Raw genomic sequence first — 15,554 nt, 5'->3', positions numbered from 1 at the left:
CCACACTCCCTGCGCGCAACGCCCGTACTTGCGCGCCACCACACGAGGTTACAACCGGTCAGAGATCTCACTTCCTCCATAGCAGTTTCCCGGAAGCAAAGACGCAGATATCGATAGCAGAGGGAAAAGACAACCAAGCAGCCACTTAATGACAGACAACATATCAAACAAACATGTCAGGGGAAGAAAAGGAAAACCAATGCAATCTAAACAAAAGGTGTAGCACGAGTCGATACACGGCTCAGGTATATAAAGCGTCTCAGAAAGGTCATGATCATCGGCTTTCGGGCGAAGGATGGAAAAAGTTCCGAAACAACTAAGTTCGTAAAGAGTGTTTAGACTGCTGCATATCAAAATGGCACTATCCAACACCGGCGCCGAGGCAACGGCGATGCACCATGGATCAGACGGTTGCGGAGATGTGTACAGACGACTAGATACGCAACTTTTGAGCGAATGACCACCCAGCTGAACCAAGGGGCAAACAACAGTGTTTTCTCAATAACCATTCAGCGAACGCTGATCCGTACGGGCCACCGCAGTAGGCGCCTGTTTCACGCACTCGTCCTGGCTTCATCGTCGACGAAGGCTCCAATTTCCATGCCAGTATCGTAACTGCACATCTACTGAGTGGCGACATGTGGCCTTTACAGATGAATCACGCTTTGTATTCCATCGGACAGATGACCATCGGCGTGAATGGAGGGTATACATTTATGTTTGGGGACCATGTCGACATTTATATGAAGTTTGTTTTTTCTGAGCAGGATAGCATCTACCAGCAGAATACTGCAATATGTCACACATCTCGGATTTAAACCCAATCGAGAATCTGTGGGAGTACCCCCAGATCGCCAGTCATCAACCGAGAAACGTAGCGCAGCAGCCCACTGCACTGGAATCGCTATCGCTACACATCCCTATCGGTACCTTCCAGAACCTTATTGAATCTCTCCCTGCACGTCTCGGAGCAGACCGCGTTGCAGAAGGTGGTTATTCAGACTTCTGGCAGGTGGTCACCGTAATGTGGCTGGCCAGTGTAGAAGCTAGTTTCGAAAATCTCAGGGGGGAAGGAAGTTGAAATCTATATTTGTACTGAGTTGCACCAATCATGATTCATATTCATTCCGGGATACAAATGGTTCTAATTGCTCTGAACACTATGGGACTTAACTTCTGAGGTCATCAGTCCCCTAAAACTTAGAACTACTTAAACCTAACTAAACTAAGGACACCACACACATCCACGCCCGATGCAGGATTCGAACCTGCGACCGTAGCGGTCGCGCGGTTCCAGACTGTAGCGCCTAGAACCACTCGGTCGCCGCGGCCGGCCTCCGGGAAACATACCTGCCATTTTCTGCTGTTCATCCGCAGACTCTTCAAACCACAGTAAAGTCGCTTACTACAAAAGTTGGTGAAATGGTAGTTGCCCCATGCAGCAATTACTCCACTCCTATTGTATCATCAAGATACGCATATATTCAAAGCCCATACTTGTTTTATAATCATGTTTATATGAAAACGGTGTATTAACTGCGCATATGTTCTGATCTCTATGGTACCATCTTTCTATGGCTGGGAATGGTGTAATTGAATAAAGGAGCAGTGAGGTGGAATCCCGTACCACTAGTGTCCAGAAATTTTGGCGACGTTTTCATGCACTTTTACGGTCGTGGAAACACTTGCCAGCGGCTACAGGACGGGTACAACATTAATTGGCTAAAGCGTTCCCTCCAATGTAGTTTGAAATTTAAACGTGATCATATAATTATCTTATTCACTGTGCCTTGAATCTCGCTGGAAAAGTAGTAACAAAGTTGGGACGAAATGAGTTAGTGCGCGTAAGACCACAGGAAAGGTTTAAAATAAATTAAAATTGGCACGAGGTTGTTAAGAGTAGGCAGCGAATCTGGTGTCTGCACGACGTCAGAGTCAAGAGGACTGCGTCAGCGGAAGCAGCCATGCTTAGTGAAAACATAGTCTTATCTGTGATTATCCTGCGTAAGCAGTTCTTGTCAAGCCAGTGACAGCTTACCAGGCACTGAAAATTAAGGAAGCCATCATGAGTAGGACTTTTCGTGATATACTGGCGTGCTGAGTACTTCAAGAACGAGTACTTCTGTATGGCGTTAGTTGCGAAACACTAACTTTCACGGGCTTGAGTAACAATAAATCTTACAGGAGTTCGTTACATGATAGCAAGAGAGGTTCTGGGAGCCAATAAAGCACTTACTGAGGTTGGTAATGATGACAAAGTGCTATTTAAAGAACAAATTCCTAAGAATCAATTGGCAGAATGGGTGTAATATTAACTGAATGAGCAACTGAAGAATTTTTTTAAACCTAGTTGGACCTCGATTAGCTTGCAAAAGCAAAAGGTCCAAATCCTATTCTTGGTCTCGGCAATAACTTAGTGACATTCTTTTTTTTTTTGGAAAATAGATAGCTTTTCAAAATGGTAAAATTCAGTTACAGTTTGCTAATAACTATTGCCAGTACCCGAAACATTAAGTAGAACAGCTTTGCAGCAAGTGCACTGGAAGGAGTTCTACGAGTGCTGCAAGTCAAGAAATCATTAACAAGCAAGAAACAAGTGTAATTTCAAAACACTGAACGCGTTGTGCACATTTTGTATATCGATTATGGTGTCTGATGTGGTTTCCACTCTGCTCTTCAAACAGTTCGTCTATTGGCTTATCTCCTCAATGAAGTTCAATAATATGTGGGCAAGTAATTTCAAAACGAAACACTCACAGATAAAAGTCAGCAGATCAGGCATATGTGAACACACATACCACTCTTGTCAGTATACATAGGCCAAATGTGCAGTAACATTGAAACAAGATATTCAGAACAAATCAGAGTTCTAGAAGTAACAGTTCCATTAGCACATATGATGACCATTTAATAGCCCAAACCCATCACCTAAAATAGAAACAAATTTAAAAATTCTAAAATCCAGCCACTGCTATACTAAAAACTTAGAACAGAAAAAATGTACGTAAACATGAGCCATCGGCAAAAGGAAACAGATTATAAGGTAATTAACTGACATTGTCTGCAGGAGAACGGGCTCTATACCAGTGTAAAAAACTTCCAAAATAGAACTTTTACTGTCCATACTGCGTTTGATAAATATCCCGATTACTACTTTCAGCAAATTTATTTTGCCATCTTCACATCTGAACTTTGCTGAAACTAGTAATAAGGATACATAACAACTGAGATATGGGCAATAAAATTTCTATTTTGGAAGCTTTTTTATACAGGTTATAAAGGAGTACACTACACTATGCAATGGCACATTATTTAGCACATTAAAAGAGCTATACAGATACACAGACAGATAAAAAGAAGTCCCCCCCCCCCTCCACACACACACACACACACACACACACAAACACAAACACACACACACACACACACACACACACACACACACACACACACACATACAGGAGGAGAGAAAAAGTAAACAAAGTTCAAACTTGGCGCCCAACTGATATGAAACTAAGTGAACATCAACAGGGACTTGTCGCACTGCAGTAACGCAAACGCTGTGTTTTGTGCAGTGAAACACTGTAACCTGGGAGTGAAATTACTTATTGTATGGGTTTCCACAACACATGAGACTGCAGATGAGAAATTAACTGTAAGTAATCGCAAAATATAAATGCGAAATATTTTCTCACAACCTCTCTCACAGTAACATCTGTTAATTTCAGATGACAAATTCCCGGTATCCATTAATGTAAAGAGGGTACAGTAGAACACCAAAATATAGAAAAATTTTGATAATAACCACAACAGACAATTTGTATTTATCCCAGATTTGTTAGAATAATTTGTGCTTTAAACATGTTCTCATTTTACGGAACTGAATAAAAGTACCCGCGGTTGATGGCACAGACGGCTGAAACATGTTTGAGTATTTATAAAGTACAGCTATTAGCATAATTGGCTGATGTGAAATCCTGTAATTTTGTCTGGCAGCGCTTAGAAACCAAATAATAAGTGAAATTAATATTGCTTCCAAGTCGCGTAAAACCGACAAAACTTTTAGATTTGCTCTTTAAATGCACTGTTTTGCTGACAGAAGTTTCACGTTTCAGGTCGGTGTGAGCGACTACCCCAGAGTTTCCTGTTTTTTCATCGAAGAACAGTAAGTAGCGCCTGTGTAGTGAAACTCTTTTGCTTAATGTAAGTGTGAATCTGCTTATGTTAATTCAGTTTATAGTCATACAATGACGTTCAGAATTTTTCTAGCCAACCGAATATTTTATGAATATCTTCAAATACCTGAGTGGAGAAAAACAATTTTGAATGATAAAACGGAGTACATTGTACTAAATCAATGTTTCCCAACCTGGAGGTAATTATGCCCTGAGGAGTAAAATTTTCTGATGGATGAAAATGAAAGCGTTCAGTTGTGTTTCGGTCACGAAACTAAATTCGTTTCAAAATATCGTTACTATTCTTACTATTTCTTAAGACTCTGCTTACAAGAGTTACTAACAATCTTTTTTTTTCTTTCAAATACTAGCATTAATGCGTGACACAATGTGTTGGAGCTTATGGCTTGTGTAGCAGATGTGTGAAAAACATCTTCCTCAAGTTGTCTGTCCACTACACACATACTTAGTACTTTGTACCATATATCAATAAAAGTAAATTTGAGATATGAACATCACACATAATTAAACATCTCATGAAACTGAATTCTCGAAGTTGTAGGTAGTTCCCACAATAGACCCACAATTGCTTCATTATTGACTCAGCAACAGTAAATAAAGTAACTGACAGCGCAACACATGAGTAATTATGTAATGACTACTACATCGCTGCAGGGCCTGCACAGTGTTATTATTGTAACTGTTATTATTATTATTTGTGGAAGCGATCAGCAACAAAGCAATAACAGCCTGAAGTCTTCAGATTTCTGCTAGTTCTGAAGTCAGCTGTTCAGCAATCAAGTGCTCGCATTGTAACTTAGTTGTACTTTCATTTTAAATAGGCGTGAAAGGTATGATTGAAGCAAGTGTCGCTAACAAGAAGGGTGGACGAGGGGAAACATGTTTTGTAACAAGTGTCTAACCTCAATATGAACAGCTAGGGACCGATGGCCTTCGCAGTCTGCTCCCTTCAACCCCCACAAACCAAACTACCAACCATGAACAGCTAGCTTTTTTTTTCTGAGAAGGAGTTGTAGGCAGCACTCGAGATGCACTGAATCAGAACTGCATCAAAATTATTTCATCTTTCTATAAAAAAAAAAAGATTAGTAGAAATAAGGAGAGCCAGTTGCGTCACTGGGTCATTATTTCGTGTTTTAATACACTGTCTAGCAGCGTTAATGTGACAGCCTATTCAAAAGCCTGTATAATCACGTTTTGCAGCGCGGACTGCTGCGAGAGGCGAAGGAAAATAGTTGTTGAGGTTCTGGGAGATAGCGGTAGGGATGTGGATCCATGACGACTCCAGCACCATAATCAGCTTCGCTACTGTGCGTTTCTCGGTCCAGGATCCATGGCGCGATCAGCCCGATCGACGTCGTCGACGGATTCTCGGCTGGCTGTGAGCCGGGGAGTCCGGCAGGCAGGAAAGGACTGCGAGCTAAGTGACACGTTGCATTGTACTGCTGGTAGATGCCATGGAGTCGAGGAAAAACAAACTGCATGTAGGAATGGACATGGTCGCCGAGGACTGATGCTTACTTGATCCATTGTGCCTCCCAGAATAAAGACATCACCCATGGAACGCTGCAGAAACACTGCTCAGATCGTAACGCGACCTCCTCCAGCCTGAGCTTCTCCGACGGTTGTTGCAGGGTGTTTGCTTTCAAACGTTTCATGCCGTATACGCCAACGGCTACCTGTCCAATGGTGCATTAAACGTAGTTACACTACTGGCCAACAAAATTGCTACACCAAGAAGAAATGCAGATGATAAACGGGTATTCATCGGACAAATATATTATACTAGAATTGACATGTGATTACATTTCCACGCAATTTGGGTGCATAGATCCTGAGAAATCAATACCCAGAACAACCACATCTGGCCGTAATAACGGCCTTGATACGGCTGGGCATTGAGTCAAACAGAACTTGGATGGGGTGTACAGGTACAGCTGCGCATGCAGCCTCAGCACGATACCAGAGTTCATCAAGAGTAGTGACTGGCGTATTGTGAGGAGCAAGTTGTTCGACCACCATTGACCAGACGTTTTCAGTTGGTGAGAGATCTGGAGAATGTGCTGACCAGGGCAGCAGCCGAACATTTTCTGTATCCAGAAAGGCCCGTACAGAATCTACTCTGTTGGAATCAACATGGATTCCGGAAACAGCGATCGTGTGAGACCCAACTCGCTTTATTTGTTCATGAGACCCAGAAAATATTAGATACAGGATCCCAGGTAGATGCTATTTTTCTTGACTTCCGGAAGGCGTTCGATACAGTTCCGCACTGTCGCCTGATAAGCAAAGTAAGAGCCTACGGAATATCAGACCAGCTGTGTGGCAGGATTGAAGAGTTTTTAGCAAACAGAACACAGCACGTTGTTAGCAATGGAGAGACGTCTACAGACGTTAAAGTAACCTGTGGTGTGCCACAGGGGAGTGTTATGGGACCATTGCTTTTCACAATATATATAAATGACCTAGTATATAGTGTCGGAAGTTCCATGCGGCTTTTCGCGGATGATGCTGTAGTACACAGAGAAGTTGCAGCATTAGAAAATTGTAGCGAAATGCAGGAAGATATGCAGCGGATAGGCAATTGGTGCAAGGAGTGGCAACTGACCCTTAGCATATACAAATGTAATGTATTGCGAATACATAGAAAGAAGTATCATTTATTGTATGATTATATGACAGCGGAACAAACACTGGTAGCATTTACTTCTGTAAAATATCTGGGAGTATGCGTGCGGAACGATTTGAAGTGGAATGATCATATAAAATTAATTGTTGGTAAGGCGGGTACCAGGTTGCGATTCATTGGGAGAGTCCTTAGAAAATGTAGTCCATCAACAAAGGAGGTGGCTTACAAAAGACTCGTTCGACCTATACTTGAGTATAGTGTGGGATCCGTACCAGATCGGGTTGACGGAGGAGATAGAGAAGATCCAAAGAAGAGCGGCGCGTTTCGTCACAGGGTTATTTGGTAACCGTGATAGCGTTACGGAGATGTTTAACAAACTCAAGTGGCAAACTCTGCATGAGAGGCGCTCTGCATCGCGGTGTAGCTTGCTGTCCAGGTTTCGAGAGGGTGCGTATCTGGATTAGGTATTGAATATATTGCTTCCCCCTACTTATATCTCCCGAGGAGATCACGAATGTAAAATTAGAGAGATTAGAGGACGCACAGAGGCTTTCAGACAGTCGTTCTTCCCGCGAACCATACGAGACTGGAACAGGAAAGAGAGGTAATGACAGTGGCACGTAAAGTGGCCTCCGCCACACACCGTTGGGTGGCTTGTGGAACATGCAGTCTTGCATTATCCAGCTGAAATGTAGGGTTTCGTAGGGATCGAATGAAAGGTAGATCCACGGGTCTTAACACATCTGAAATGAACGTCCACTGTTCAAAGTGGCGTCAATGCGAACAAGAGGTGACCGAGACGTGTAACCAATGGCACCCCATTCCATCACGCCGGGTGATACGCCAATATGGCGATGACGAATATACGCTTCCAATGTCCATTCACCGCGATGTCGCCAAACACGGATGTGAGCATCATGATGCTGTAAACAGAACCGGGATTCATCTGAAAAAATAACGTTTTGCCATTGGTGCACCCAGGTTCGTCGTCGAGTACACCATCGCAGGCGCTCCTGTCTGTGATGCAGCGTGAAGGGTAACCGCAGCCACGGTCTCCGAGCTGATAGTCCATGCTGCTGCAAACGTCGTCGAACTGTTCGTGCAGATGGTCGTTGTCTTGCAAACGTCCCCATCTGTTGACTTGATCGAGACGTGGCTGCACGATCCGTTACAGTCATGCGGATAAGATCCCTGTCATCTCGACTGCTAGTGATACGAGGCCGTTGGCATCCAGCATGGGGTTCCGTATTACCCTCCTGAACCCACCGATTCCATATTCTGCTAACAGTCATTGGATCTCGACGAACGCGATCAGCAATGACGCGATACGATAAACCGCAATCGCGATAGTCTACAATCCGACCTTTATCAAAGTCGGAAACGTGATGGTGCGCATTTCTCCTCCTTACACGAGGCATCCCAACAACGTTTCACCAGGCAATGGCCGTCAACTGCCTTTTGTGTATGAGAAATTGGTTGGAAACTTTCCTCTTGTCAGCACGTTGTAGGTGTCGCCACCAGGGCCAACCTTGTGTGAATGCACTGAGAAGCTAATCATTTGCATATCGTAGCATCTTCTTCCTGTCGGTTAAATTTCGCGTCTGTTGCACATTATCTTCGTGGTGTAACAATTTTAATGGCCAGTAGTGTAATTTGAAAAGGCCGCCTGTCGCCAATCAGTGGACGTCCAGTTGTGGCATTAGTGTCGAAAATGCGGCCTTCTTCGCCGATGGACACCAGTCGGCATGGGAGCACGTGCAGGCGCCTGCTGCAGCGGCCCTTACAAAGCACCGTTCGCTGCACGGTCGTTGAGGACACGTTGTCGTAGCCCTTTAGTTCATATGGGCGGTCAGCTGCTCAACAGTTGCCTTTCTGTTCGCCCACACACATTTCCATTGCCATTGTTCACTCCTGTCATCTGTGGCCCTTGGTCCACCACAGTTGCCTCGGCGCCGGTTTTGGATAGCGCCATTTTACCAACCCGTTTCGGAAACATTTCCACCCTTGGATGGTTCAAATGCCTCTAGGCACTATCGAACTTATCTGAGGTCATCATCCCCGAGACTTAGAACTACTTAAATTTAACTAACCTAAGGACATCACACACGTCCATGCCCGAGGCAGGATTCGAACCTGCGACCGTAGCAACAGCGCGATTCCGGTCTGAAGCGCCTAGAACCGCTTGGCCACAGTGACCCCATCCTTGTACTGATTGCCAGTGATCATGCCCTTTTGTACATCAGATAAATCGCTCTCTTTCTTTATTATGAGAACGATTGCACTGTTTTCTGCGTCCCCAACACGCTTTGCATACCCTCAAATGCCAGCACTGCCGCTTGAGCGCGCGCGCTTGCATGTGTGTTAGCATGCTTGCGTGTGCGTTCATTTCACTTTGATCTCAAACATAGGCATTGCTCACATTAATGTGATTTGACTGTGTAAAACACCTACAAAGCCTAAATTACTTGTCTACCATCAGTTAAAAATAAAAGTCTTCAAAGAAAATTATTTTTCTTTCTAAAGTTTAGTTAGGTGCTAAAGTTGTTGTTGGTAGTGGGATGTGGGGGTGGGAGAGGGGGCTGTACTACCTCATATCTGATTACGCTCAGGGGTAATGCTCTCAGAAATGTTGGGAACCACTGTACTAGATGGTGTTCAAGGGAAGCAAAATTTAGTACATAGATGCAATATTGTAAAAAGCTTTGTCACATTTCCAGCCGTCTTAATGAAATGATCTTGCAATTTCATCACTAATCGGAGTGTTAACGTAGTCTGATATACTCATCAGTTCCAAAAGTTTCGGGACTGGATTAGTACAAATTTAGAGAAAATTTAAGATGGTGGTTTTAATGCTTCAGATGTTCGTCTTAGTCTCCCCCCCCCCCCCCTCCCCTGCCGCCCCCCTCGAACTCAAAGCGCAAATCGTTCTTACAATAATGTGAAACTGGCAATTCTTCTTTTGGATGTTGTTCAACCCCCGCTTCATAGTGGCTTGAATATCGGTCATTTAAGCGTGCACCTTTCGCGTGAATTTCTGAACTTTCTCGATTTGTGTTAGGTTCGTGGCGACAACAGACAGTATCGTCACGCGTGATGATTTTTTCCAGAAAAGAACTATCCGTGTTTTTCATTAAAATCAAGTAGCGGCAGGCATCCACATAGCGTTTGATTCAGACATGTTGCTCCACAGCGATATTCACAGGCATTAACTGTGACTAGGTATCCTGAGATAAAATATTTGATCAAGTGAACGTCCGCAGCTGAAGAACATACAATAGAATAAAAATCCGCCTCAGTTGCCTGTAATTCCATCTTTACTGCTCGACCGGTTTCACTGCCTAAAGCTTCATCTTACGGAAACATAGATGTGTGGCGGTCAGCCCAGTCAGTCACGGGCGGGGTTCACATACACAGGTCAAACACAGCGCGACACGATTACTGGCAAATGAGGCGGATTTATTTATTCTATTAGTATACTGAGATGTCACACTGAAGTAGCTGGAAGTACTTTTGCTGACTTCGTACTTGCAATTGGTCGGACGCTGCACGGACAAACTAGAGCAGAGGGCTGATAGTTCGTAGTTGAAAAATCGCTGTTTAAAGCTCAGAAAGAGAGAGAGAGAGGGAGAGGGGGGGAGGGAGGGCGAGGGGGAGGGAGAGAAGTAATTGCCGTACTTCCACTGCACGCTAGTGACATACAAAAACTTTAATTGCTACTCGCACTCGGTGCTATGCAGGGGCGAAAGGACCATTCGAATCTTTTTCCGGACGCTGAACTCTAAAAAAGAGACGCGAGAAACTTTTTCACGGTGATGGAGTTTCGTAATCACGCTGACCTGTCGGCGAGCGTTCTAACGGGTTCAACTATGACCTTTGACTCTCTTGATAATGTCACACAGTTCAGCCCTGCAGCTCCACGCGTACGCGCTCGGGGGGGAAAAAAAGGAGAGTGAGTGTGAGAGTGATAACAAAAGGGCGCGAAAAGTTGTGCGAGTACGCGGTGCCGAATGAAAAAGAAAGGCGCGAAGCTGCGGGCTCGCGGAAGTCGTTAGCGGCCGCTGGAAAGCGATTGTCGCGTGTTTGGCGTGGCGCGAGCGAACTCCTGTCGCGTGCTGCTAATCTCGCTCTGTATCTGCCGCGCTACAAGCGTGCCTCGAGAACTCCGCGGCCAAGTGAATACGTGATCACGCGCCGTGTAATTGTTATCAGATAACTATTAACGCCATGCTGAGAGAAACTTGTGGCAACTTCAGACAGATTCTTCAACTGACTTTGATGTACCATAAAATCCTCACAAGGAGAAACTATTCATTTCTGAATACTATTCTGGTACCCGCTACAATTACGGAGAGTTACAGCCTTGAAGCTGATTGCAGCGACTAAAACAGGTGTAACTCTACGAAATTGACCAGACACACAGTCCCATATACCCTGACAAAAGTCACTGGATAGCGATATATACATAGCCAGATGGCAATACTACCACTTGTACAAAAGGGCAGTGCAAGGGCGCAGTCGTCATTTGTACTCAGCTTATTCATGTCAAAAGGTTCCCGACGTGTTTATGGCCGCATAACGGGAATTAAGAGATCCAGTGCTCAATGGTAACTGGAGCCAGACGCATAGGACATTCCACTTCGGATATAGGGAATTCAATTTTCCGAGATTCGCAGTGCCAAGAGTGTGCCGAGAATACGAAATTTCAGACATTACTTCTCACCACGAAAAACTCATTGACCGACAGCCTTCACTTAACGACCGTGAACAGCGGAGTTTGCTTAGAATTGTCAGTGCTAACTGAGGCAGCACTGTGTAAAATAATCGCAGAACTCAATGTGAGACAGTTCGGCGAAATATGGCGTTACTGGGCTATGGCAGCAGACGAACGACACGAGTGCCTTTGCTGTCAGCAGGATATCGCCAGCAACGCCTCTCCTGAGCTTGTGACCATATCGGTTGCTCTAGACGACTGGATAGCCGTAGCCTTGTCGGATGAGTCCCGATTTCATTTAGCAAGAGATGAGGGTAGTGTTCGATTGTGGCCGAGATCCCACAATGCTACGGACCCACATTGCCAACAAGGCACTGTGCACAAGCTGGTGGTGGTTCCATAATGGTGTTGACTGTGTTTACATTGAATGGACTGGGTCGTGGTTATGTTCGGATACCACTTGGAGCCATTCATATACTTAATGTTCTCAAACAACCTTGATTTTTTATGGACGACAATGCGCCGAATCACTATGCCACAATTGTTTGCAACTGGTTTGAAGAACTTTGTGAAGAGTTTGAGTGAATGATTTGGCCACCCAGATCGACCAATATGTATCCCATCGAACATTTATGGGACATAATCGAGAGGTCCATTCGTGCACAAAATCCTGCACCGGCAATACCTTCGCAATTATGGACGGCTATAGAGGCAGCATGGCTCACTATTTCTGTAGGGGGATTCCAAAAACTTCTTTATTGCGTGCTACCGAGAATGAAGACTTCTTTGTCACATGAGTGTATATGACCAAGGAGGTAGCCAGGATTTTGTAAAAGGGAATAGAAGAGTATCAGATTTGTTAAAGAGGACCTTAAAAAGATTATTTTGTAATTTATTCTGAAAATTTCCGTCAATAATAATAAGCCATTTTATTCAACAATGAACACGGGTTTTTACCTAGCGGAGATATAATCTCGTTATATTGCTTTTTTATTATATTGCTACATTTTAGTAAAGTGGTTTAAATGGCTCTGAGCACTATGGGACTTAACAGCTGTGGTCATCAGTCCCCTAGAACTTAGAACTACTTAAACCTAACAAACCTAAGGACATCACACACATCCATGCCCGAGGCAGGATTCGAACCTGTGACCGTAGCAGTCGCGCGGTTCCTGACTGCGCGCCTAGAACCGCGAGACCACCGCGGCCGGCTATATTTTAGTAAACCACTAATACGCAGTTATGCTCCAATCTCCATTCAACCTCCAAGGTCATTTTATACTCTTCTTTCAGCCTGTCTTTGGTCGGAGGAAGCGGTTAGGAGTGTACGAGTGCTAATTATTTGGGACATCGTGATTGTTACCGACAGGGATTTTGGAATAAAAAGACTTCTGCTCGACAGAGTAGCTAGAACAACTTTGTTCGTGGCGAAGGTGCAAATGATCTGAAATTATTCTTAAACTTACCCAAATTACTTTACTTAAGTGCGCGTCTGTCACTTCTTGCAGTGTAAGAAAGATCATTTTCTGCAGTGAAGAAAATCTCGGAAGACAAATGTATGGGCCTAAACGAGAAGACTTTTGGTTATTATTTACCATATGGCTAGTGGTGCCCCTTGCCCATTATCCTCATTATTCATGCTACTGCATGGATATTTTAAGATTTAACTGTGCATGGAATTGCTCGCTCCAGTTATTATTGAAGAAGGAATTGAAGTTCATTGTAATTCGGTCGCAGACAGAAAATGACTAGGAAGAGCAGTTGAGTGGATTGGACACTCTTGAAAGGAGGATATAAGATGAACATTTAGAAAAGCAAGAGAAGGATAATGAAATGTAGCAGAATTAAATCAGGTGATGCTGAGAGAATGAAATTAGGAAACGAGACAATAAAACAAATAGATGAATTTTGCTATTTGAGCTGTAAAATAACTGACAATTTCCGAAATAGAGAGGATATAAAATGCAGACTGGCAATGGAATGAAGAGCGTTTCTGTATAAGAGAAATTTGTTAACACCGAATATGGATTCATGGATTTTGTCTGGAGTGTAACATTGTATGGAAGTGAAATGTGAACGAGAAACGTCCAGGTAAGAACAGAGCAGAAGCTTTTGAAATGTGGTGCGACAGAAGAGTGCTGAAGATTAGATGGAGACATGATGTAACCAATGAGGAGGTACTGTATAGAATGGGGAGAAAAGAAATTTATAGCGCAACAAGACTAAAAGAAGGGATCGGCTGATAGAATACATTCTGAGACATAGAGGGATCACCAATTTAGAACTGGAGGGAAATGTAAGGAGAAATTGTTGAGGGAGAACGGTGGATGAACACAATCAGCAGGTGTAAAAGTATGTTTTTTTGCAGCAGTTATTGGGAGATGAAGAGGCTCGCACAGGGTGGAGTAACGTGGATATTGCATTAAGTCAGTCTTCGGACTGAAGACCGCAACAGCAGCAGCAGCTGCAACAACAACAACAACAGGACCACACTACATGTCTCCAGTCAGCTTCTGTGATGTTTGGCTTATTGAACACATGCTGCATTAAGTACCGCTCTAAGCAATGGCCTTCTGTGAGGTTCTCAACTCTAAATGCCTATAGCATGCAGTTCCCTTGCAAATTTTCTCTTAGAAATTACTTGAGTTGGACCTGCATTCATTGTCAGCAGCAGTTCCTACCTGGTTAGAAATCGACTATCATTAGTGAGGCCTGACAATCGTCCTGGATCCCTGTTGATTAGGATACTTGTACGGCCACTATTCTTACACAGAGTTACATGACAAAGGGATATACCATTCCTTGTAAAGTCGTTGACCAGTGCCCGTTGGAACACCAACGAATCATGTAACTTCAGTCACAGTGTCGTCATGGAAATGACCAAATACAATAGTTCCTCTCGTAGAATCGGGTGTACAGATGTGTGTCAGCGTCTTCCCCACACGATATTTCGACGTCGTAACTCTTGTCTTCATCAGGTGTTTCCGGAGACTATTTTCTTTGCTTCCTCTGCCCCTCAGATTCTTGTATAGCGTCATCAATGACTCTACTAAAATCAAGGTGGGGAAGACACTGAAGAACAGGGAAGCAGGATACCAGTTCAGTACAGCGTGGAATCCAATTCTGGAACTACTACAGAAACACTCAAAAAAAAAAAAAAAAAAAAAAAAAAAAAAAAAAAAAAAACGATAATGAACCTCAGACGACCGGGGGTGTAATTAGTAGGATCAGAACTCAGACGGATCAGCAGGCGGCAACTACCGCCCCGAAAGACAGCCCCAGTGAGCTCAGAGGGAAGAGGGAACTTCTGGAGACAGCACAGTGAACACCAGGCACCGGGCACAAATATGGGACCCGGGCAGCAAAGCGACCTGATGAAGACGCCCAGATACGACGCCGAAATCTCGTGTTGGGAAGAGGCGGACCACCGGCAGTAAAACCGAGTCTAAGAAAACACAACGAATTGCCGAGGAAATCTAAGAAATTATACGATAGTTCCTTTCTGAAATTCTGACAAGTGTCCACGTCGGCATGTCTTGCTGCGTGCTGCGATGATTCTATACGACCAGCTGGCACACACACACACACACACACACACACACACACACACACACACACACACACACAAATACACACACACCACTTCACTGCCATGACTTAAGTCAGCGATGCCGAGACATGTGGCCTACTGGTAGCAGTTCTACACCATCTACAGTGCTCTGAAGAGCTAGTGTGCTATATTAGAGGGATACGAAAATTTGTCCAGTGGCGTTTAAACAAGGTTCAAGCTAATTGTATTTTCTGAAGTTACATGGGTAATTATCTGTCATTACTGATGATCCCCTTTACCCTTTTATGCCATTTACATGTTACGAGAGGCTTTGAATAAGTAATACAACTCCTTGTTTTTTCTTCTGAAAGCAGGTTGGTTTTATTCAGGATTCCAATACACCATATTATTCTCCACTACCTTGTGCAAAAAACTCTGTTTTTCAACATAATACGTGTTCAATACGAC

General features: G+C 43.9%; 1 protein-coding gene across 4 annotated transcripts in view; it reads left to right on the top strand.

Moving 5' to 3' along the window:
* The window catches only part of LOC126336855 (uncharacterized), a 420,763-nt gene that overhangs the window by 137,079 nt on the left and 268,130 nt on the right, over positions 1-15,554 (top strand). For 2 of the 4 annotated variants that reach the window (XM_050000950.1, XM_050000948.1), the window contains exon 2: positions 4,116-4,165. The exons of the other annotated variants lie outside the window; for them this stretch is intronic. The gene's annotated coding sequence lies outside the window, so the exon portion shown is untranslated. The remainder of the gene's footprint in view (positions 1-4,115; positions 4,166-15,554) is intronic. 4 annotated transcript variants of the gene reach the window in all.

The sequence above is a fragment of the Schistocerca gregaria genome, chromosome 2, assembly GCF_023897955.1.
Source record: "Schistocerca gregaria isolate iqSchGreg1 chromosome 2, iqSchGreg1.2, whole genome shotgun sequence".
NCBI lineage: Eukaryota > Metazoa > Arthropoda > Insecta > Orthoptera > Acrididae > Schistocerca > Schistocerca gregaria.
The sequence above is the reverse complement of the archived record's forward strand: the minus strand, read 5'-3'. Positions and strand labels throughout refer to the sequence as shown.